Source organism: Podarcis melisellensis (assembly GCF_964234715.1).
Source record: "Podarcis melisellensis genome assembly, chromosome: 6".
Classification (NCBI taxonomy): domain Eukaryota; kingdom Metazoa; phylum Chordata; class Lepidosauria; order Squamata; family Lacertidae; genus Podarcis; species Podarcis melisellensis.
The window spans coordinates 11710272-11732433 of NC_138538.1; positions in this window are offsets into that span (position 1 = coordinate 11710272).

Below are 22162 nucleotides of genomic sequence, written 5' to 3' on the forward strand. Positions count from 1 at the left end.
ATGAGATGGTTCAGCAGGTTAGGGCCGGAACATAACACAGTAGAGTGGCCTGCAAAATGATTGCTAAAAATTCCACAGTCCAGACTGACATGCTGTCAAAAGACATCACTGAAAACTAGGAGACTCTTCATTATATTATAGGGGTGGGGAGACTGTGACTCCAGATTTTGTTGGATTCCGGTCTCCATCATCCCTGACCATTGGCCATGGTGGCTGGGATTGATGGAAGATGTACTCTACAAGTTCTAGAAGGCTTCATTCTTCACAGTTTTACCTGCTGCAGTGCTGTGTCAGAAATTCCCGCTCTTTAAAGGCTTTCTGACTGCAAGTGGGACCGAGCAGGGAAGCTCTGTTCCAGCTCCTCTGCTTAGGATGGCAAAACCACAGCTCCTTAGGATCCGCCTGTCAGTCATGATTCAGCTTTTTCAGTGTATAAAGCTATAAAAAATAGCTTGATGATTACGGAGAATAAGGCAACACAGAGATTGCCTTTGCCCAGGAGGTGGCATAAGAAACGTGCTGTGATGTACTCCTTCCGTGAATGTTTCATTAAAATAAAAAATGCTGCGAGACCAAAATTTCGTGTAGCAGTTAATTTCTCTTTGCTTTGTAACGCCCCTGTTCTAGCTCTGTTCTTGAAGAAGCCAGCCATTTGTAATCTGATTCAGCACTTGCAAGCTGTGTACTCCTCCTCAGGATCTTATGCCTACAACTGTTTTCCCCATGCAAACATGTTGAGTTTAATCAATTATCTGGGATATAAAGCTCTATTTGCTCAGCACAAATCCATAGATTAGGTCTCACGGATAGCGAAGGATGCAAAAGAAGAGACAAGCAGAAATGGACCATTTGAATGTGAAGATCAGTAAGCATGGCAGCACATTAGTATCTTTTAAAGCATTGCTTGGCACAGTGATATAAGGGCACATGGTTTGAGCAACCTAATCAAGGATTGCTTTCACAGGATTATTTGCTCATAATGTAAAGGTGATTGTTAAGTGTCTGAAACTAACTTACCTATATCAGTTTTCTTCAGCCTTGGGTTAGACTACAGTTCCTATCATCCTTAGTGTGCTTAGCCAATGACCAGGGATGATGGGGGTTATAGTCTAACCGCATCTGGGGGCTTGAAGTTGAAGAACACTAACCTCCATTGATTGCGATGTTCTGGTTGAGATTGGCTCACTTATCTCACTTATACTGAGAGCTAGTGTGGTGTAGTGGTTAAGAGCGGTAGTCTCGTAATCTGGGGAACCGGGTTCGCGTCTCTGCTCCTCCACATGCAGCTGCTGGGTGACCTTGGGCCACTCACACTTCTTTGAAGTCTCTCAGCCCCACTCACCTCACAGAGTGTTTGTTGCAGGGGAGGAGGGGAAAGGAGGATGTTAGCCGCTTTGAGACTCCTTAAAGGGAGTGAAAGGCGGGATATCAAATCCAAACTCTTCTTCTTCTTCTTCTTTGGCTGAACGGAGGGATGAAAGGGATCTGTCAGCTTGCCAAAGGAGTTGATAAGGTTCATTACTGAGTCATTTGCAGTTCCACGGATCACTCTTCTTGCCAGGCTGAGAGGGAAAATGGCGAAAACAGGTTATTTATTGGGACAGTGGTTTTTGCAGCTGCTGTTAAAGTTTCAAAACAATGAAGCACGGGATGGAGCAATGGAGAATTTCTGAAACAACAATGGGATATTAGCTCCGCCCAAGGAATGATGGAGAACAGCAACAACTGGGAAAAGATAGACATACTATTTTACAAAGACAGGAAGAAACATCACCGACAGAATAATTGCCACACACAGAAAGAACAAGGATGTAGTTTGAGCGCCTCACCTGTAGATTTATAAATAATATAAGGTGTCAATACAAATGGAAGTTATTAATATTGCAGTTGTTGTATAAGGGATTGTTATTTTGACTGGAGCGTATTTGAAATTAATAAGATTTTGGAATGCAGAAATAAAGTAAATAATCAAACCATCAATTCTAGCATGCAGGGGCCACCTAAATTATATAATTTGTGAATGATTTCTGAATGATTAGTATTAGTAATTGTATTATAATTTGGCATTGTTATAATGAGGCTCTTATTGGATTATTGTAACTGAAAACTAATAAAAAATATTATCAAAAAAAGAGATAGGCTTCCACAATTTGGAATCATGAAATGTGAAGTGCCAAGACGACATATGTCTGCCAGCTGTCGTGTTTCCTCTTTTATTTGCAATGTTTAATACCCTACCTTTCAGGTCAGTGAAAGTAAGGGAGATCTATAGTTAAAAAGAAACAAAGCAATTAAAATACATGTACAAGAAAACAACAGTCTAAGAGTAGAAAATAGTAATGGTTTCTCTGCAAAAAGACTATTGGGTCGGCCTGAAATATTTTGCTCCCTGAGGCAGGAAAGTTATGGGGGTTCCTGGAGTGGCTCACACAATCCTGTCCTGCAGCAGACAGGTACAATCAAGGAGGAGCAAATGGGAAGGGGGCTACCACTAGTATACCCCAGCCGACACAAGTGTTATAAGGAGTTCCAGTGTGGTGTAGTGGTTAAGAGCGGTAGTCTCGTAATCTGGTGAACCAGGTTCGTGTCTCTGCTCCTCAACATGCAGCTGCTGGGTGACCTTGGGCTAGTCACACTTCTCTGAAGTCTCTCAGCCCCACTCACCTCACAGAGTGTTTGTTGTGGGGGAGGAAGGGAAAGGAGAATATTAGCTGCTTTGAGACTCCTTCGGGTAGTGATAAAGCGGGGTATCAAATCCAAATTATTCTTCTTCTTCTTCTTCTTCTTCTTCTTCTTCTTCTTCTTCTTCTTCTTCTTCTTCTTCTTCTTCTTCCTGGCCACCACTGTCCCCATAGAAAGTGTCAAGTCCAGGAGAAACTCCAAATTATGCCCTTCTCCCTTCAATGGAATGCAACCCCCTGAAGGGCATTCAGCCAATTGCTGCTATAACTGTGCCCTGATCCTACAGTTTTGCAACTTCAGATAACATTTATTCCATCATGATCCAGGGGAAATACAAGTACTTCCCAGAGCAGTGGAACCTGTGATTTCATTTTCACATAACTATCTGTAATCACAGAGCAAAAGCCCTTGAAATATTCCCCCAAATGTGGCAAAACGACTTCTCATTCTTAATGGAGGGAACAGAGTCGAAGCTTATCTATATGAGCTACCTAGAGACCAGTCAACCAGATGCCTTTCTTTTGGTGTCTTCCCTGTGTTGCAATTTTTTAAACAATTTCCAGTTATGAGTGCATTTTATTGCCAAGGGGTCCATAACTCCCAGACTCCACTTTAATGCAGCTGCAAAAGGGGATGTAATAAGTGGCAGGTGGGTCAAGGTTCATAGCTGTTTGCACTGAGTACAAAAAGCAGGCAGGGGAATCAAACTGTATTAGCAAATATCACAGGGCCAATGCATAATGGGGAAAGTGAGGATTATATTGCTGCTTTCATTCATATGGGATGGTTGCACATTACACTTTACTGATAAGTATTATTGTTAGTATCCGTCTGTCTCGACAGACAATGGAGCGTGCCTCCAGGGGTGAAGTCAAACCTCTGGAGAAACACAGTGTCTGCTGCGGCTGCAGAGTCCAGTTACTCGGTTCAGTATATCTGAAGGAGCGTCTCCAGCCCCATCGTTCTACCCGGACACTGAGGTGCAGCACCGAGGGCCTTCTGGCGGTTCCCTCACTGCAAGAAGCCAAGTTACAGGGAACCAGGCAGAGGGCCTTCTCTGTAGTGGCACTTGCCCTGTGGAACACCCTCCCACCAGATGTCAAAGAGAACAACAACTACCAGGCTTTTAGAAGACATCTGAAGGCAGCTTTGTTTATGGAAGCTTTTAATGTTTGATGTATTACAGTATTTTAATTTTTTTTTTTTGAAGCCACCCAGAGTGGCTGGGGAAGCCCAGCCAGATGGGTGGGGTATAAATAATAAATTATTATTATTATTACTCGTAGCTGCTGCCTCCAGCATTGTTTTGTTGCATTAGCAGCACTGAAGTGACCTCTCCAGGGCGCAAGCCTGGGAAGTGTGTCTGGTGAGGGGAGAGACTCCATCAGGCAAGGCCTCTTTCCACCTGCCTTGCCCCACCCTCTGGCCCTAGGATTCCTCATAGGGGAGCTGGTCCTGGAGGAAGAACTGTGAGGGGAGAGACTCCATCAAGCTAGGCCTCTTCTACCTGCCTTGCTCCACCCTCTTATCTCTGCTTCTCAATTTGTATTTTATTTTATGTACAGTGGCACCTCTGGTTACGTACTTAATTCGTTCCAGAGGTCCGCTCTTAACCTGAAACTGTTCTTAACTTGAAGCACCACTTTAGCTAATGGGGCTTCCTGCTGCCCCACAATTTCTGTTCTCATCCTGAAGCAAAGTTCTTAACCTGAGGTATTATTTCTGGGTTAGCGGATTCTGTAACCTGAAGCATATGTAACCCGAGGTACCACTGTACTGTGGCTTGCCATTGTTTTATTAATTATAGTTTAGAAATTATTTATTGTAACTGTTGAGTGGAATTCAGTTTAACTTTTATATGTTATTATTATTTTATACTATTCTTTTTTGATGTAGGTTGCCTATTTTAAAGTTGTCTTATTATCACATTTTGTATTGCATTAGATTGTTATAAGATGTACATTTTTTGTTTCTTCAGCTTGTAAACCGCCTTGAGTATTGTAAGATAGAAAGACGGTATACAAATTAAAAATGGTGATGATGGAAGTCCTGGGCTGCCCAGGGTGACAAGTACTCCCTCTCAACCTTGCAGATGTGGTTTGCAGGAAAGCAGAGCAGTACATCTGGCACCAGAAGGGATACGGGTGGCGCTGTGGGTTAAACCACAGAGCCTAGGGCTTGCCGATCAGAAGGTTGGCGGTTCGAATCCGTATGGCTGACCTGATTCAAAAACGCCCACTCACCCCACTCACACATGAAAACAAAGTTCACCACAGCCAATCACAGACAAGCAACCACACCCTAGGCCAACCCCAACCTCTCTCAGCACCAAAGGAACACAAGCGAATAGCAAAGAAAACCCGCAAAAGCGACGCTGACACAAAACCCCAAACATACATTAAGAATAGAAGCATTGCCACCCGACTCCACCCCACTCATCATGGCCCCCTTCACATCTTTCCCCCATTTCTTCCTAATGTAACACTAATGTCTCAACAAATGAAACTGATCTGTAGAAAATGTAACTTGAAAAAAGAGACATCGCACATACTTTTGTAAATCAAGAAATCTTTAATAAAAAAGGAAAGAAAAAAGGAAAAGCATTCCATCTCCCAGAACCAGTTGAGCCTTAAATGTAGGAGAGCAAAGAGCTCGAAGACCAAGGGCACTTAGCGGCACTCGCAGAGGAGAAGAAGAAGAGTTTGGATTTGATATCCCGCTTTATCCCTACCCTAATGAGTCTCAAAGCGGCTAACAATCTCCTTTCCCTTCCTCCCCCACAACAAACACTCTGTGAGGTGAGTTAGGCTGAGAGACTTCAGAGAAGTGTGAGTAGCCCAAGGTCACCCAGCATGTGGAGGAGCAGGGAAGCGAACCTGGTTCACCACATCACGAGTCCACCACCCTTAACCACTACACCAAACTGAGGAGAAGGTGATGATGATGCAGAATGAGGAAGAGGGAGAGAAGGGGGGGTGGAGATTCACTCGGGACAATGTCATTATCCAAGAGGCTGGGTTCTATAGCCTCTCTCTGTAAAAAGGACTGTAAGATGCTTTTCCTCGTCTTTATACTTTTCTGGGCAACCAGCCACTGACAGCATCTTGAGACATGGTGGATTCTTTTTTTTTAAAGTAATATTTATTAAAGTTTTAAAGGTTACAAAAAGAAAAAGTAAAAACACCATATTAAACAAAGACAAAACAACACATCACAATAAGGAATAAAGAAAAAAAGAAAAAAGAAAAAAACAGAAAAATAAAATCCATTAAAAAACACAGCTAATCTTCCCATAACTTATCTTTCATTTGCTTGTTTCATTGACTTCCTCACACCTCCCTTTTTTGTATTCTAGTTCGGTTAACTATTTCAGCAAATCCTTTCCATCTTTTCCAAATTTTGTCCTGTAATTTATCTTAATATAATGTAACTTTACTTTCCCTCCTTTCACCAATTAACAGTCTGTTTTTTCCTAAACCTTCATAACATTTCTGCTAAAACCATATAACTTCATTCCAACATCCTTCTAACATTCATTAATTTTGCAATGTTTCTGTAGATAATCTTTAAATTTCTTCCAGTCTTCCTCCGCCGACTCTTCTCCCTGGTCTCAGATTCTGCCAGTCATTTCCGCCAATTCCATCACCTTCATCTGTCATTTTTCCTGGGTGGGTAGATCTTGTGTCTTCCAGTACTTTTCAATAAGTATTCTTGCTGCTGTTGTAGCATACATAAAGAAAATTCTATCCTTCTTTGGCACCAATTGGCCGACCATGCCCAGGAGAAAGGCCTCTGGTTTCTTCAGAAATGTATATTTAAATACCTTTTTCATTTCATTATAGATCATCTCCCAGAAAGTCTTAATTCTTGGGCACGTCCACCAAAGGTGAAAGAATGTACCTTCAGACACATGGTGGGTTCTTCTGGCCATGCATGCCCTGTGTCTGCGCAGTCACAATCTCCCTGCCCCCTTGCTTCTCCCCCTGCTGGTGAGCTGCAATGACACCGCTGCTGAAAATCTAGCATGGCAGTTCTGCTCCATCAAGTGAGCCACTTCTGAATATACTCCCAAGCACGTATGTTTAGGATTTAACCTCCGACTTCTCCCATTCAGGATTGCTTCCTACATTTAGTTTTCTTATATATATATATAAAATGCACACAGGGTCTGACTCTCTATGTCTTGACATTTCACATGCTGCTTCATGCAACATTGTGTTCCTCTGGTTCTGTTTCCTCTCTTGTCTAGAGGTCACAAGTTCCACGCGAGCACCAATATTATTAACTCTGCCTGATGTGCATACAGGATGACATTATAAATGCTGTTGCTGTGCTGTCATGGTGGGGAAATGCTGTTACTATGAATAGTTGAGCAGATAAAAGCAAAACAGCAGGTGGAAAATAAGATGAAGATAGCTAAATAATACTGGAAATCTCCCCAAAAGGTGCTACAGGGGAAAAACTTTGCATAGAATAAAGAAATGCAAATCATGGACTGTTTTGTCCATAACGATCTGCAAATTATTATTATTATTATTATTATTATTATTATTATTATTATTATTATTATTATTTAAAGGTTTCCCAATAGGTTAGCCACAATTTGCACCAAATTATTAATTAAGTAATTAACTTTTTTTAAAAAAACAACAACCTAACACCCCTGCTGTGTAGCCCTTAAAAGTTTACCAAGGTGGCTTATGATAAAATAATACCGATAAATATAACAGCAGCAATATTAGTTAAACAATTAAAAATAAAGTAGAGATGATCAGTTTTGTTTATTTCACTTATGAGTTGCCTCCTGTGAAACACCCTGAGGTGATTTAACATTGAAAACATTTATAAAAATCATTTCATATTTAATAGTGATGCACACAGGCATAAAATAGCTCTACTTCAAAGGCTTGCTGAAAAAGGAAGGTCATGGGAAAACAGTGCAGAATGCACCTCTCAGATGTAATGGGAGGGAGGTGGTTCTACACTAAAAGGCCCAATTCCTACATTGTATGGAATAGACATTGCAATGAGAGGGCGTTGGCTGTCTCTTATAGGGCACATGGAACAGTTGTGAGTAGTAATTCAACCAGTAGGAACAAAAGACAGAGACTCAATCGTAACCATAAGATGCACGCTTCTTTTAAGGATTTGAGTTCTGCAACTTAGTTTTTAGTATGGGAGTTCCATAGTCTGGCAGTGGTGGACTTTGGGCTCTCAAATTTCAGTGGCTAAAGTGTGGAGCTAAAATTGGGCACCCCTCCCGCGTCTCCCACTCTGTTCTACGGCATTGTTGTGGCACCCCCTGCAGTGCAGCACCCGGTGCCGCTGCACTGGCCATGCTGCCCTAAAACTGCGTCTGCAGTCTTGGCACCACAACTGAAAAGGCCCTGCCCTGAGTCATATGGTTGGGAGACTCTGTGGCCCTATCAGAGGCAGAGCTAACATGCTGTGCACCCGGGGGTGGGGTCATGGGGGCAGAGCGAGCCGCCCATGGCATGCTGCTTCCGGGGGGGGGGGTGGAGTTGCGCAGCTTTCCCAGCAGCCTTCCTCCCTTCCCTCTTCCTTTTGACAGCTCGGGGGAGGCTGCCCCCCCAGGAAGCAGCCCAGGAGTGGGAGGCAACGACACGCTGCCTGCCCACAACTCCCAAACTTCCCCCGAGCTGTCAAAAGGATGGTTTGGGGTAGGCTTGGGAGTCACAGGCTGGCAGCGCGCCAAATGTCACCCCCTCAGTGATGACACCCTGGGCAGGCCATCCCCACCGCCCCCTTCCTCCACCCCTGGGCCCTATGGATTTTGATGCGCGGTATTTCTCATCTCCCCAATCCTTAGCTGTGCTGGCTGGGGTTGATGGGAATTGGAGTCCAAGGACACCTGAAGATGTTCCCTCTAGGTTCCACAGCCTTGCTTTACATTGATTGTTCATGTCTTTGGAAAGGATGGACATTTTGGCAACTCGTCATTGGGCAAAAGCTTCAGATGACCAGCCAATCAACACACGAAACAGCATCACCTGCAATCCTATATCCAGTTACCTGGGAGTAAGTGAATATTCAGCATGCCTCTGAATAACAGTTGCTAGGAAGCACAAATGGGGAGAATGCTATTGGGCTTAGGATAGGGTTGCCATTTTTTTGGGGGGGGGGTGATCGTCCAAGATTGTTGGACCTTTTTTGGGGTGATCGGCACTGGCGGTGGCGAGCGGGCTTCTGCAATCACTGTCTGGGAGGCAAAAGCGGCCTCTCCATAGTGCTTCTGCTTCTGCTGGGGAACAGACAGGAACCCAGACATTTACTATTACATTTAAAATTCCACCCGAGCGTCCATGTTTGTCATCGCCCCCTGGACAGGACCAGAATTTTCTGGTTTAGATGGCAAGCCTAGCTTAGGTTTAGCTTAGGCCTAGCTTAGGTTTAGCTTAGGTTCAGTTTGCAGGTTTCCCATAGACAACTAGCTGGCCGCTGTGACAGGGTGTTAAGCTGAACTTTGGCCGGACCCAGCAGGCTCCTCTTCTGTATGTTTGTATGCAAGATTTATATCCTGTCCCTCATCATGTATGATCTCAATACAAGTCAAACCAAATAATATAAAACAGATAAAGCAAGTACAATTGGAAACCAAATTCGCAGACAATGTTTCAGTCTGGGCAAGTTCTTATGAGTAAGCTCTATTGTACTTAAGAGGGATTCATTTTCGAATAGATGTGTGTAGGATGGTGCTATGACTCAGCCCAATGCGATGTGGTCCAATCCATCTCCTTGGGTACATTTTCCTCAGCAATTCTCATCAAATGAACAGGGTGCTTTAGGAAAGGTTTGTTCTGAAATGCATCAAGCCTAGAAAGAAAATATTTACAAACCAAAATTATGAAGGGGAGGGGGGAGGGGGAGAGGAGCCGAAACAAAATCAACATCACTTGATACACTAATAGCTCCAATGTATTTAAATGCTGACCAGTTAAACTTAGACCTTTAAACACAGGATGTGGGTACAGTTTGATCTTGTGGGTCAAACATTTACCTAAGTAGGTCCTTCAGAATAAAAAATCCAGAAACAGCTTCAAGTTCTTCACATATGTTCTTCATAACTGTTATGAGTTTAAAAGGATTCCACTTAAACAAAATTCTCCTTTTCAATCACTGAAAGCCTTTTACTCTCTGCCCCCTGCCCCTACCTTTGGTTTACGCCCAATTTAAATATTTTAGGAATGCTTTTATGCTCACAACTAGACTTTGAAGAACTGGCTTTTCACACACATTTCTTTCCTAGGAGTCAATGTTGTTATGGAATACAGTATTTCATTGTTCCAAGTATGTACAACATGAAGCAATTCTGTATCAGGTAAACATGAGCCCAAGGGAAGATGAGGCGTGGGCTCAAATGGAAATCAAAACAACAACAGAATAGCTTGAGAATGGACTCAGAAGTATGCAATGTAATTAAAGAAATTATTGGATAACCTCTACAAATAAAGAAAGGGGAATTCTGAAAGAGAAAGTCCTTTTGATTTGGTGTCCTCCACACCTCGGCTTCCATTCTGCTGTGCTCACTATGTCCTATTTGTGACTGGTCATGTTGTGTGGATGCCCAATTAGCATCTTCCAAAGCAACTACTCTATTTCAAACTTAAAAATGGAAAGCGCAATGCTGATGGTCAACAAAAGAGGTTTAAAGACTGTCTCAAGGCAAATTTTTAAAAATGTGGTATAAACACCAACAATTGGGAAACACTGGCCTTGGAGAACAGCCTTTACCAAAGATATCATGGGCTTTGAAGACACTCAAACTCAGGACACAAGTGAGAAAAATGCTAAGAGGAAGGCACGCTTGGCAAACCCACACCGTGATCAACTCCCACCTGGAAACCAACGTCCCCGCTGTGGAAGGACGTGTGGATCCAGAATCGGCCTCCACAGTCACTTACAGTCACTTACAGACTCATTGTTAAAACTGTGTTTATGGAAGACAATCTTACTCGGCGATCGGTGATCGCCGAAGAGGAAGAAGAAGAAGAAGAAGACGAAACTAACCCTTGCAGTGTCTCATCCTGCCAGCAGCAGGTTCAAAGAAATGTATTTATCACATTGGGCTTTTTGCATTATCTTTACTGCTGGCAAGTGTGCCAAAACCCACCCCATAATAAAGAACTATTTGTTTATCTGCCCCCTCAGCCCCCAACTGTTTGACATACTTGTACTTCAGTGGAATTATATTCAAGAATGAAAGAGAAAACTTGATACAATTCGGGGGGGGGGGATAATGCCTACTTTAAAAAAATATACTACATTAAAATCTTTCCAGTCTGCCAGTGCCCCAGATTTCTCCACTATTGGGGAAATTCAGCAATCCAGTGTTCCATTTGTGTTTGGTGACAATTGCCTGAAAATCATGCTATGCTCTAGGAAAAAGGTAAATAGTTTGCTAGTGACTTTGTCTCTATAGAAACAGGACTGGTGATACTGATACAGCATCTCTGGACAAGTCCACTTTTCCCCTATGAGCAGTGGTGAGGGAGCCCATTGTGGGTGATTTAGACTCAAACCTTCCCTGTTAGAAACAGCTATGAATTCAGACATTCTATGTGTGTGGTAAAGGTAAAGGGACCCCTGACCATTTGGTCCAGTCGTGACCGACTCTGGGGTTGCAGCGCTCATCTCGCTTTATTGGCTGAGGGAGCTGGCGTACAGCTTCCGGGTCATGTGGCCAGCATAACTAAGCCACTTCTGGTGAACTAGAGCAGCGCACGGAAACGCCGTTTACCTTCCCGCTGGAGCGGTACCTATTTATCTACTTGCACTTTGATGAGCTTTCGAACTGCTAGGTGGGCAGGAGCTGGGACCAAACAATGGGAGCTCACCCCGTCGTGGGGATTCAAACCGCTGACCTTCTGATCGGCAAGTTCTAGGCTCTGTGGTTTAACCCACAGTGCCACCCGTGTCCCATTATGTGTGTGGTAGTGTTTTCTAATTCAGTAACAAGGACTTATCTTTATGTGTGGGAGGTCCTGTTACCAGGTATTTCTTGAACTGGGATAAAACTAAAGACGAGGCAGAATGGAAATAAAAATGGAATTTTATTAACAAGCACTCTATGAGGAATGAAGCATAGTGGTTTCGCTAGTAAGGGCACAGCACTTAGTTTCAATCCAACCTTCTTTTACAAATGTAATAAAGAACTTTATTTATAACTTTCCTCTACCATGCTGTTTCTAAGAAATCCAATGCTTCCTAGGATGGTTATCTGTTTTACCTTGCCTGTAAAATGCCTCTAGCCCCTTTCCAGGATCTCTTCTGACCCCTATGGATTTTAAACCACTTTGTCCTCCCTAACAAGCTCTAAACCACACAGCTACTTCCCTAGCCAGGCCCTATCTCACAGTTAAATTGCCAAATTCTACCTTCTTATTTTTGACTACCACCTGATTGGTTGTCTCTCCACTTGGCCAGCAGGATGACCTGTCTGTCACCCTAGATTGACAGAATTCCCACCCAATTTTGATTCCACCAACAATACTAATGGATTCCTTTCTTCTTCTTTTTTAAAAATATTTTTATTAGAAATTTCAACATAACAATTTATCAAAGATGCATCATCACCCCCCCCATTTTACCTCCCCCCAAAAGAACCCCTCCTCCCACCACCACCCAGACTTCCCTCGGCTCCTCTCTCTGGTTTTTCAACACTTGTTATTCTCTGTGTATTATAAAATTGTAAAGATCCTTAATTTATCTATATATATATATATGTTACCAATAAAAAGTTTGTGTATGTTTATTCAAAACCTGCCAAGGAGTCCAGTTCATTTTGTTGTTTCTTTAAGTACTTTGTAAACGGTTCCCATTCTTCTTTAAAGTCACAGTTGTCCTTATCATGTAGTTTGTGTGTCAGTTTCGCCAATTCCACATAGTCCATCAGTTTCTCTTGCCACAGTTCTTTGGTTGGGCTTTCCTCGTTGTAACGGATTCCAACATCTTTGGGGCATCAACTGATTTTTCACTGATTCTCCAGACTGAGATCCGATATCCAACTCCCTTATTCCTCCATTGCAAAGATCTCCACTTTCACAAGTGGAACTTTCCTCCCTTTGTGTCCCACCTGCATCTCATGCCTTCTACAAATCTGCTCGGGTTGGTTGAGGAAAGAGATTTTGGAGGACATGGGAAGAAGGAGGCATCAAATTGGAAATCCTTGTTTTCCTTGGAATGAAGGAGTCAGTGCTACTTTGTGGATTTCCTTTTATTTCATCCCCTGCCCCTCAAAAATGTGGCATTGTAATTTTTGCCCATAAATTTCGGTGTTCTTTCTGAAAGTAAACCACGGTGCGCATCAAGGTTACTATTGTAAACGCATTGACCTTTTTTTGGGGGGGGGAGAACATGACAGTAGACATTCTCTTTCAAAGGCACATTCAGTGTATAGAAATATATTAAACAGCTGCTGTGCTTCCAAGCCAGATTGCTGCTGATTTATGCCACATGCCTCTTTTGCTCGCCTTATCACGAAAAGCCACCCTGTTGAACATCCCCTTCCATTGCGGTGAGAAAAGCTAGCAGCGAAAATTGTGTGTCAGCAGCATGGGGCATCTCTGTCGTGCATGTGAATCAAGCGGTTGTGGGGAGCTTGGGCTGGGACTCTGTGTTCTTTGTGAACTTCCGCAAACATTAATTATGCAGCCATCAAAATAATTTCCCCATGCATAGTGCTGACCTCATTCACTAGAGGGCAACCAAACCCCAGCTTAAAAAAACAAAAGAAAACAAAACCCCCTAGCTCCTCCTTTCGACTTCTCCTTTCAGTGACAGAGCAGATTTAATAAGACTCTGCCTGGATTCCATAATGAATTCCCTATTAATTTTGCATAAGTGCAAAGTTACTGCTCAAAAAGCCAGTTAGGCTGCTGAATATACATGATCTGCTCTGCCGACAGGTACCCAAGGAGCCATTTATTTCAGTCCTACCTCTCCCCCCCCCCCACTGCACAGAAGGCAAGCGGTGGGTGTGTTCCTCTGTTTGAGGCTTTATTGTTTGACTCAAGTTCCCCCTACAGAGCTCTGTGTAATAGAGCCCCTTCCGAACGTTAAACAGTTTCTGCAGATCAAAACGTGTGGGTTTATCGGCAGGATCAGAAAAGCTGCGACTGTGAGATTCTGCTGAATTGGGGCGGGGGAGGGAGAGAAGGAAAAAGAGAAGACGTGCTCCTGGTTCGCTCAAATGAGAGTTTCTTTCCTGTTTGAGAAGGCCTGTTTCGAGTGTTCCCTGGCCACCTCTCACCTCATCAGTGCATCAACTCACCCCCAGCTCTCCTCGATTCCAATGAATGTGGGAGTTTCCAACCCACATTCTGACAGCAAGTCCCCTTTATGCTCCCAGATCTTCACATCCAAATAGGAGAGCCAAGGTGGCCCTGCCAAGAGGAGCAATTAGCTCACAACGAGAGGCGCCACTGTAAGCACCACTAATTTAATTTTTTAAAAGTTCACCCTACATCATAAAAATAAAATAAAAATGAAGTCCGACTGCCAGATCATCTCCTTCTGAGCAGTAAATATGAAGGAGCTATTAACCAGGATGCTTTATGGAGGAAGGGCTGTGTATGATGGGAAGAGGGAAAAGAAATAATAGGAAGAATGATTACACAAGCATGGACCAAACCAACTGGAAAATAATTATAGGAATTTATCTTTTGTTCTTAGATGCAATACAAATAAAGACTCTGTGAATTATTCCCCATTGCTAGTCATAGCCTTGATTGTGCTATATTTTCTTCTAATATTTTTCCCCTCTCAAAGTAGGACTCTCTCTCTCTCCCCCTCCCCCTTTCCTTTTTTTGCCAGTCATAGGGAAGACATCATTAAGAACTGTTGGATGCACAAGCAGAATAAAGCATGCTCACATGTGTGTGGACCTTGCTTACAATTGCTCTATTCCCAACAGTGACTGAATTGTGCATTGTGCAGTTTCCGAGAAGCAGGAGCAAAGGGGGCTGTGGGTCTGGGAGGAGGCTGGAAGGGGGAGATGTGCAAATACATTTTTCCTCCTGTTACGCAGCTGACAGCGCCTTGGGAAAACAAGCCTAAGAAACGAGCAACCTTGAGAAGTGTGTATATTCCAGCGGGGATATTTTCAATGTGAACCCTCAGCTCTCACACTTGGTCCTTAATCATCCTGCTCTGCTGGGCAAGGGGACCCCTCAGAAGCTTGCAAAGCACCAAAACAAACAAACAACCATGCCAGCATTAATGTTTGGGCCATGTTGTGCTGTTGGTGTGCACTAAAGTTGACATTCAGGTCCAGATTCTCCTCCCTGCAAATTGGGGTGGCAAATATTCACTGCCTCTGCATATTTTTGCCACTTCCTGCTTTCAACAGCAGCCAACATTTGACAGTATGTGATATGGTGAAATTCATTGCCTGACAGTGACCAACGGTGCATTTTCCGTAGTAGCTGCTACCTGATGTTATCTGCCTGGCAGTAAGCATTTCCTGTTCTTTTTGTTCCTACTCCATTCATTCCTTCATTTCCCCAAAGATTCCAAAGATTTTTCAGCAGCCTAATTCAGATTCACCCACCAAGCTGGCATTTGGGAGTCTCTATGAAGGTAGTGAACTTTCCCCCCCAAAAATTGGGAGCTTCTGGATCTCGGTGTACTTCCATTGAGTACATGGGCCACTTGTCATGGATGCTTTAGCTGAAATTCCTGCATTGCAGGGGGGTGGAGATTATATTTGGGGGTATTTCTAACTCTAAACATTTTATAATTAGAAGCATGTCATGTCTAGAGGCCTTGGTGCATGTTATGCCCATGCCATTGTGAACCTGATCTGGCTATGCATTTAAATGATTTGGGAGATGTCATCATGCACTTGGTCCCCTGTCAGTGGTGTCACTGGGGAAGGGAGAGGTAGCGGGGATATCAGCATGGTGCAGGAACAGTGGTGGGAGCACCAGATACCCCTCCTTGTGGTCTTTCCCTGAAGGAATGATCGCCGGGTGTGGAGCACACTTCCACCCGCAGACAAACCGCAGCTGTCCGAACATCATGCCCTCTATCTAACCTTTTGCTCTCTTAGTAGTCTGCCATGCCCTGTCTGTGACCTTTGTCTCTTTTGATTAAACATTGTGCAAGGGGAAAGTGACGTGGTGGAAACTGGTGCCAAAATAACCTTGTACCACCCCTCGATCTTGGGATTGGAAGATGTGTAAAGGTCACAGTCCAAAATGTGTCTGACTGGTTTTGCATATTGTGCTAATAAAAAAAGCTTTGGCAGAGCTAGCTGGCAGCTTGCTTAGGCACAGCTCACCTGATGACCAACAACTGACTCGTGTCCTTCACTTCATTGCCATTCTCCCTTTCCCTCTCTGTAAGCATAGTATTGCTGCTGAGGCAAGTTGTGTGCTGCCCCCCTCCCTGCCAGACATCCTGTATGGGAGTGGAGAGGGGGCCTGTCTGTGCTGGGAGAGACATGGCAAAGCTTCTAGCACCCCCTGTTAGAGAGCAGATCATGACCCCTCTAGAAGCCTCCTTAGAACCTCTGCTACTACTGGAGCTGGAGAATGGAATGGTGGGAGCAGGAAGGGTCCCATCAAAGTAGGCTATAGAGAGTCCTCAGTACAGCATGTCCCAAGTAACTCGACATCACAGGGATTTCAGATCTTATAATGGCAGAATGCTGTAGCTACCCTACAGAAGCATGGGTACCCCAACAGATCTCTTTGTAGCCTGCACCCCTCTGGTTTTTGGTGGTACCTTTGGTGGTACTCCAGAGGAGGAGTGGTGAAGACCACCTTTCCAGCCTGACCCTTCTAGAGAAGGAGGAGACAGTTCAGAATTACAACAGGGGGTCAAGGGAGGTCACAGCTCAGAGGCAGATGAGGGGGAAAGCTGGGAAATAATGGGAGACGAGAAGGAGGACGAAGAAGCACCAGGGGAGAGACAGCTGACAGACAGTGTCCTTAGAGAACATTCCAGACCCCTCTCTCTCCCAGAACATGGCAGGCCTTGAAAGTAGGAGAGCAAAGAGCTCAAAGGCAGAAGGCACGTCACAGCACCCGTAGTGATGACTCATGAGGAAGTGGGAGGGGGTGGAGATTCACTCTGAGCAATGCCATTATTCAGAGAGGTCACATTCCCAAGCCTCTCTCTGTGAATATTGAATAAAAGCAAATGGTAAGGACTTTCCCTTGTCTTGTCCATTCCTGGCAACCGGCCGTGGGGGTTGGTTCCTCTGCTGGCTGACAACTACTAACTGAGATGAAGTTGGTGGTGATGAGATCCTGATCAGCAGGGATTCAGGCTACAGGGAAGTCTGGGTCCTTGTGTGAGGCTGAATATGCACCATTGCTTGAAAGCATATTAAAAGAATCCTAGGAACTGTAGTTCAGCATGGGCGATTGGAATTGTAGCGCTGCTAGGGGTCAAGTACAGTTCCCAGGATTCTTGTGTGCACTTTGAATGTGCTTTAAAGGTATGGTATGTGTGCAGCCTAAGTCTTCGTTGTTCATGTCAACAGGTACCTGTGCAAATGAGCCAAAAGGTTTGAACCAGTTTGTTGTCATCTATTATCAAAACAGCAGTTCTGGTGCAATGTCTTGGGATGGATGGACCACAGCTAAATAATCACTTAAATTAACAAGGGCAAGGAATGGTACTCAAAAAGCAGATATCTTCTTCTTCCTACCTCTCCCAAGAGCAAGCATCAAAGCACACCACCATCATGTCATTCTCCACACCCAATTAGAAGTGCTTTTCACCTTCCCAAATGGCCCCCAGCCCATCTCCTTTTTCCTCGGATGCATCTAACAATTTCCTTGGAAATGCAATTCATTATACCAAAGCAGAACTAAATAAATAAAAAATACATATACTCCAGAGAGGGAAACAGATTGCTAGATATAGATTAGATGTTCAGGCTAATCCTTCAAAACCATTAAATATTTAACGTAATCACACCACAGGTGACAGGAAGATGTCTGCATTGTTTAATTAGACTTAATTAAACATAAGGAAAAAAATCTAATATTAATTCAGGACCAGTTTCTCTCTGAATTGATTAAAGGAGGAAGAACACCCACCCTATATCCTCTTTATTGAGAACCAACTGAAATGTATTCCTTCATTCATTAGTAGGAAGATAGCCAGGCAGTGCTCATGATCAATGAAGGGAAGAGTTGGTGATGTTAAAAAAATCAACCCTCAGCACCAAAGCCTTGTGGATGCAATTTCACACTGAATCCTAATTGAAATTCCTTCAGTTCAGCTGAATCTGTCCTGATTCATACCTCTTGAATCAAGAAGGGAACTGAAACGCAGCTACCTTGCAAAATTCACACATCTCTGGGTTTTATGGTGCATCTCTCCAACAACAGAAGTAAAAACCAGGCAGAAAATGATGTTGAATGGCACTCTACTAACTCATCCCATCAACTTGCAAAATGGAATCCCCCACTTTCCTTCCTCTCCCCCACATCTGCTCCAGAGGGTTGGGGGGAACCCCTAGATCAGATTCCTGTTGGGGGGAAAGTGGGAAAAAGTTCTGTTGTGCAAGCAGAAATGGCTGTACTAAGTTGAATACAACCCATTCTATTAGAGAATTATCAGGAAAGCATTTGTTGTTGTTGTTGTTGTTTAGTTGTTTAGTCATGTCTGACTCTTCGTGACCCCGTGGACCAGAGCATGCCAGGCACTCCTGTCTTCCACTGCCTCCCGCAGTTTGGTCAAACTCATGCTGGTAGCTTCAAGAACACTATCCAACCATCTCATCCTCTGTTGTCCCCTTCTCCTTGTGCCCTCCATCTTTCCCAACATCAGGGTCTTTTCCAGGGAGTCTACTCTTCCCATGAGGTGGCCAAAGTATTGGAGCCTCAGCTTCAGGATCTGTCCTTCCAGTGAGCACTCAGGGCTGATTTCCTTAACAATGGAGAGGTTTGACCTTCTTGCAGTCCATGGGATTCTCACGAGTCTCCTCCAGCACCATAATTAAAAAGCATCAATTCTTCGGCGATCAGCCTTCTTTATGGTCCAGCTCTCACTTCCATACATCACTACTGGGGAAACCATAGCTTTAACTATACAGACCTTTGTTGGCAAGGCAATGTCTCTGCTTTTTAAGATGCTGTGTAGGTTTGTCATTGCTTTTCTCCCAAGAAGCAGGCAAATTGCATGCAAAAACGCAAATACTACAGTACCTCAAGGATCACCTCTCCTTGTATGAACCAGCCTGGTACCTAAGATCATAATCTGAGGCTCTTCTTCATTTGACCCTGCCACAGAAGATTTGGGGGATGGCAACATAAGATTAGGCCTTTTCAGCAGTGGCTCCCTGCTTGTGCAACGATCTCTCCAGGGAGGCATGTCTGGCGCCATCTCTCCCCACCCCCATTTTTAGGTGCCAGGCAAAGGCATTTCTCTTTACTTGGATTTTGGTCCTTAATTTTAAGGGTGGCACCATAGCCTCTATTGGTACCGTGGAGTGTATAAGTCCTGCTTTTTATCTGTTTGTTGTGTTTTTAGGTCCCGGTCCCCCACAATGTTCTTAACTGGTTTCAATATAAGTTGAATTTGAGTGTACTCTGTGGGAAAAGTGACTTTTATTATCAAGGTGGACCCTACAATAAAACAAAAAATACATACTTTTGGGCTGATATTTTAAATAAATATTGATGTGGAAACATGGTGAACTGAACAAGGCTGAATGAAAAACTACAACTTTTGAGAAGTTAATGAATGGAAGAAACTGTTCTAGCTGCTGCTGCTGCTGCTACAAAATGTAAAATAGGAAGGAATTTAAATATACTCCCATAAAATCAGAGAAAGTACCCCCCAAAAAATGTGTGCTTTTCATATGGGCCCCCAATACTTGTAGCCCCCTTCTTCAGATTCCTAACACAAGTTCCTGGCAAGTTTTTTGAATAAGGCGAATTCCTCTTATAATTAATGGTGAGTTTCAATTTCAAAATATCATCTTTTACTCTGGCCTTGTTTGTGAGAACATGGAACATCCAAAAGGTGAGACGGACCTAATGTCCTATTAAAAAGCAGCTGCACGCAGGTCATTGACTCAAGAATTTTGTGCACAATTCATGCTAATTCTGCAAGTTCTGTGCGTGAGAGAAAGAGAGGAAAAGAGGGAACACTTTAAAGGAGATGTTGCCATGCAATGCAGGGCTCGTATCCAATGTTATGAATCATTTACTGATAGCGTTTTGACACCTCTCTTTGGGAAAAGATATGGCTCAGAACTCTATTTAAGTGTAGATGAGCACATCTGCCATAGTCAAGATCTACAGAAACTTTCTGTGCCTTAGTACCTATTCTGTAATCGTTGCCATTTTTAATGACACTTAACTGGGAAAGCTGGCAATTGATCCAACCCAAATTGTTGCATGTTTGAATACCTGGGTAAATGTGAAAAACATTACTTTCTCTTTCTCCCCCATATGCTTCCCCCTCATCTTTTAAGACAGACCTAGTGACCTCTAAATGTGTACAACTACAACTCCTATCAGGACCCAGCCAGCTTGGCCAAATGTTGGAGGCACAGACAGCTGCGCTGGCTGGGGCTGATGGGCATTGGAGTCTAAAACATCTGGAGGGTATCTGGTTAATGAAAGCTGTTCTACCTCTATTTCTTATGGAGAGATTACAAAGGGAATTTGGAGTTGGGCCTTTCCTGTGCTGGCACAAAATGCAGAAATGAGATGAATTTAAGACTGGATAAATGAGAAACTGAAAAAAACAACAACCCCAAAAAAAACAGATTTGGCCATCTCTGAGTGAGAGGAGACTTCAGTTCTGTTCTGCTTTCCAAGGTGCTAAAGCAGGATATTAAGTGAATCTTGCTTTACTCCTAGCAAATGTTAAAGGTGTGTACTGACCAGATGATTTGACTGGTCTCTGTAGCTTTGGAAAGTGGTCTGATCTGTTTTGGAGCTGCTCTGTGTCTTCAGACCCAGAGTAGCTCTGTAGAAAACTGAGTTCTGCTTTCAACTCCTGTCATGGGGAATCTAAACATTGTTTTTGCTCCCCCTTTTCACAGAACTGGATGAAATAGACAGGCACAGCAGAGTGGATTACGGCTGCCGAATTGTAGCCAGAGAAATCCATGAGTTTATGTACAGGGCACCTTTAAAATTTGATTTTTATATGTTTATAAACAGGGGGGAACCCTATAACTTTTTCATTTTCTACCAGAATTGGATGCATTTTTCAAGCAGTGCCTCACCTTTGGAGGATAAATGCAATGATTCTCCCACAATGGCAAACTTTAACACTTTATCAAAGGGGGTGTGGAGGTGGTGGAAAAATAGCACGTATTCCCAGGAAAGACTGGGGTGGGTGAAATGCCATTCTCAGCAGGGACCCCAAGCATCATTTGGTGGGGGCTGAGCTTCTTCTCGCAACCTTGTGGAATGCTGGAGCTGCAGCTTGTTCTCTCTGGGAGAGAGGTCTTACACAGGGGATGGGGATGATGGAAAAATAGCAGCAATCGCTAGGAATTATGAAATGCCAGCTGTTGCTCCATTGGTTGTTGTTAAAATTTCAATACCACTCTTCATCCAAAGATTATTGGGCAGTTTACAATATAAAAGCAAAAGAAGAAGAAGAAGAAGAAGAAGAAGAAGAAGAAGAAGAAGAAGAAGAAGAAGAAACGAAATCAATACCTCCTCAGTTTAAAAGGCTATAGATGGTTTGATTAGCCAAAATCCAGGGAGAAGAGGAATGTTTTTTTCCTGGTGGGGATAATCTTATGCTCCCCACGACAGAGTTTTGAGGAGACAATGGATGTCTCTCCAATGACCTTCATAGGAGAGTACAGGCACCCACATGAAACTAAAAACAGTTTGCTTCTCTCCACAGTGACAGGAAAGCCCTGGGATATTTCTTCAATAGGATTAAAAGCTAGACCTGTAAATCACAACCAAAGATCCCCCACCTTACCACTCTCCTCTCTCCTCTCTCAGAGCTTCTGGCATTTCCCCAATAAGCTTGGCTTCGTTGCTTGCAGGGAAACAATGGTCATGCCTTCGTATTCTTCCGGACACCCAAGGCCACAGATCCACTTTGAAAACAAAGGAAATTCATGAATTGTCTTGAACTGCAGGATCCACGTTAAAAATGTGAGGACCTCCTCCAAATCACCTCAATTCACCTTGTAATTGGGGGGTATGCACAAAACTAATGCACACCCGCAGTAAGTATTTTTGGCATGTACTTGAATGGGTTGAGGAACCAACACCAGCCAGAGGAAGAACAAGCAAATACGAGGTCCTTTGCGAGAAGAGAAATTCCATTGGGTCAACAGAGAGAAGGTGGAACTGTTCAATGCCTGCTTTTCCTCCATCTTCACCCAACCTGCTGATAACAGAATAAAAGATTCAAGGAGGGAGCTGCAACCCAAGATAGGAGAAAAGTTGGTAAGGGAACAGTTAGCTGCTTTAAATGAATTCAAATCTCTAGGGCCTGATGAGCTGTATCCAAGGGT